Source organism: Rhagoletis pomonella, unplaced genomic scaffold (genome assembly GCF_013731165.1).
Source record: "Rhagoletis pomonella isolate Grant_MI unplaced genomic scaffold, Rhpom_1.0 Rhpom_scaffold_00003, whole genome shotgun sequence".
Taxonomy (NCBI): domain Eukaryota; kingdom Metazoa; phylum Arthropoda; class Insecta; order Diptera; family Tephritidae; genus Rhagoletis; species Rhagoletis pomonella.
In genome coordinates, this window is record NW_023458557.1 from 34,133,856 (window position 1) to 34,137,290 (window position 3,435).

Below are 3,435 nucleotides of genomic sequence, written 5' to 3' on the forward strand. Positions count from 1 at the left end.
AATAAATCTCTCGATCATGGCTGCATCCAACTCAATCTAATCCATCGGAATCCACTCACGTTGTGGGCGATCTGGGTTAATTCTGTTGTATTCCGCGGCAAATTTTGCGCCTATTTCGTTCTTGTAGCGTATGATAAGATCTTTTATCATGTCATTAAAAATTAGATTGAGTGCCGCTTGTTTCGACAAACGTTTTGAGAGGACCCCAATCCTAGGGCTTGGAGTCCCCACAACACTCATGTATATATACAGATAATTTTTGAATCGTACATAAAATATATTGTTGCGAGTTAACTTTGCGATGGAAGCCGGAATAAAATAAAATACCAGTGTTACGTCTTTACACTTCAGTGGTTTATTTCAGAATGAAAATCAAAAATGATTACAACATAAATTGCGACTCGATTTCAACTGCGCAGAAAATGAACCGTTACAAAAAACTGAAAAACAATGTTGTTGCAAAGGGGAAAATACAAATAAGAGACAAACTGTGGTTGCCAGATTTCCAACACTCCTCCTCAACAACAATGATTTTCATTACAAATTATTTATGCATTCCAAGTAATTCAATTAGCTTCACATGTTTTGCCTTACAAAGGTTTTAGTCAAAATGTCCGCTGGCATATTGGCGGTACTTAAATATTTTAAACATATTTTATTACTGTTTACAACTTCTCTTATGTAGTGATATTTAATGTCTATGTGCTTACTCCTATTATGGTAAACAGGATTCTTTGCTAAACTCAAATTGTCGCCATACATTGTCAATGGACCTTCTTCCTTGTAGCAATTCAGTTCACTAAGTATACTATTTACATATACCGCCTCTTTTGCTGCTGCCGATAATGCCATGTACTCAGCTTCAGTACTGCTCAGCGCAACTGTCGGTTGCTTCTTACTCTCCCACGAGAACGCACAACCTGCCAGTTTAAAAACGTACCCTGTGTAGGACCGTCTATCGTCTACACTGCTACCCCAATCAGCATCTACGAAGCCCTCTGCTTGCTTGCCGGTTTGCCTGAAATGAAGTTTAAAATTTTTCGTTGCAGAAATATACCTTAATACATGCTTCGCTGCTGCCTCATGTTCAACATGAGGATCTGGGTTACATTGCGCCAATTTGCTAACTGAATGTAAAATATTTGGTCTAGTCGTTACAGCCAGATACATTAACATCCCAATAATTGACTGGTATTGAGTAGAGTCTACCTTCTCGCACTCATCCTTCAAACATTTTATGCTAAATCCAGGATCTTGTGGTGTAGATGCTCCGCGACACTGCTCCATGCCATACTTCTTAAGCATGTCTTGCACATATTGTGTATGACCGACAGAGATAGCCCCAATACTACCTACGCGCTCAATTTCCATACCAAGAAAATGATGAACTCTGCCTTTGTCAACTACTTCGAAGCTCTCTGCAATTTTTCTCTTTATCGCTACTAGATCTGTCTCACTCGAACATGCAACAATGATGTCATCAACGTAAACTGAAATCAAGTTGTACTTGTCGCCTGCATTCTGTTTATATAAACACGGCTTGTTTACGCAGCTTTCGAAACCAATATTTTTCAATGCAGTGTCTAATTTATGGTTCCATTCTCGACCCGATTGTTTAAGTCCATAAATCGCTTTCTTTAGTTTAAGCACACGCTTCGGATACTTCGAACTAATGAATCCTTCTGGTTGCTCCATAAACACTTCATCCTCCAGTTCACTATTGAGGTATGCCGTCGATACATCTAACTGATGCATATGCAATTCTAGTTCTGCGGCCAATGCAAACAACATACGTATTGTGGCATAACGTACCACCGGTGAAAATGTTTCTTTGAAGCCAACGCCGTACTGCTGACTGCACCCTTTAGCAACAAGTCTTGCTTTGTATCGTTTAATATTGCCACGCTGGTCTTTCTTCACATTAAAAACCCACTTGCAACCGATTTTTCGTTTTTCTGCTGGAAAATCTACTAAAACCCATGTTTTGTTTTTTATTAATGAATTATACTCCTTCTGCATTGCCTCTTGCCAACGTTCGTTATCTTCGCTCTTCTTCGCTTCTGCTACTGTAAGTGGTATTTTTACGTCACTGCTCTCCGCGAAATTCAGCTCATGATAGTCTTTGTGCGGACGCCCACGATTGCCTGAACGAAGAATTCTTGGTCTCCCTCTTCCTCGTCTTGTCACTGGACTATTTTCATTTGCGTTGTTGCTGTCGCGCTGCTCTTCATTTTCGTCTCCAACTTCTTTGCTGTCAGCTTCTGATGCCTCTGATGCTGTTTCGTACTGCTCCTCCTCAATGATATCTTCGGTTTCCCCTACGGAACTCGATACACGACGATCACGTTGCGAAATGCTTCTTGTTAACTTCGTTTCAAATGCTACACTATCTGCCTCTTTTTCTTTAAGGTTGCCTAATACGCGTTCATCGAAGATGACGTCTCGCTTCTCAACTATCCGCTTCTGTTGAGAATCATACAGCCGATATGCTTTCGCTGTCAGAGAATATCCTACAAACGTATACTCTTTGCCTTTTTCGCGAAACTTCAGATGCTTACTCTTATCTAAGCCGACTGCTTTTGCACCAAACACCCTTAAATGACTAACATTTGGTTTGCTGCCTGTCCACATTTCGTATGGAGTTTTGTCGCGTAGCTGCTTTGTTACCGATCGATTTCGTATGTATACTGCAGTTGCTACAGCTTCAGCCCAAAGAGACTCACAAAGGCTTGCCTGCACAAGCATACTACGCGCCATTTCTACAATCGTGCGATTTGCTCTTTCAGCAACTCCGTTTTGCTGAGGCGTATATGCTACGGTCAACTGTCTCTGAATGCACTTGCACTCAAGAAATTATTAAAATCACGATTAACGTACTCGGTGCCATTATCGCTTCTTAATACCTTAATTTTTCTTTCAGTTTGACACTCTACAAGGCTCTTAAATATTTTGAATATTTCTAGCACCTCATTTTTCGATTTTATAAAATAAACAAATATGCGTTTCGATTTGTTGTCTATAAATGTTACAAAGTAACGTGCACCACCAAAGGACTCTCTTGGCATGGGACCACACACATCAGAGTGAATTAAGTCTAATAAATTAGCTGAACTATGCTCACTTTTTGCAAACGGTTTTACGCATATTTTTGTCTTCATGCAAACGTCACAGTTTATTTCTTTTGTCACATTTTTGAAGTTCATACCATTCACAATGTTTTTGTTCTTTAACTCTCTCAAACTGTTGAAGTTTATGTGTCCATAACGCCTATGCCAAATCATAGCATTCTCCTCTGCCACGCTAAAACACGAATGCATGCTCCCTTTATTGTCAAAAATGTACAAGTTATTTCTCTTTGGGGCATTTAACACAATCTTATTTTGTTTTCTAATAATTGCACAGTCATTCATGAAAAATACACTCACACCATTACTA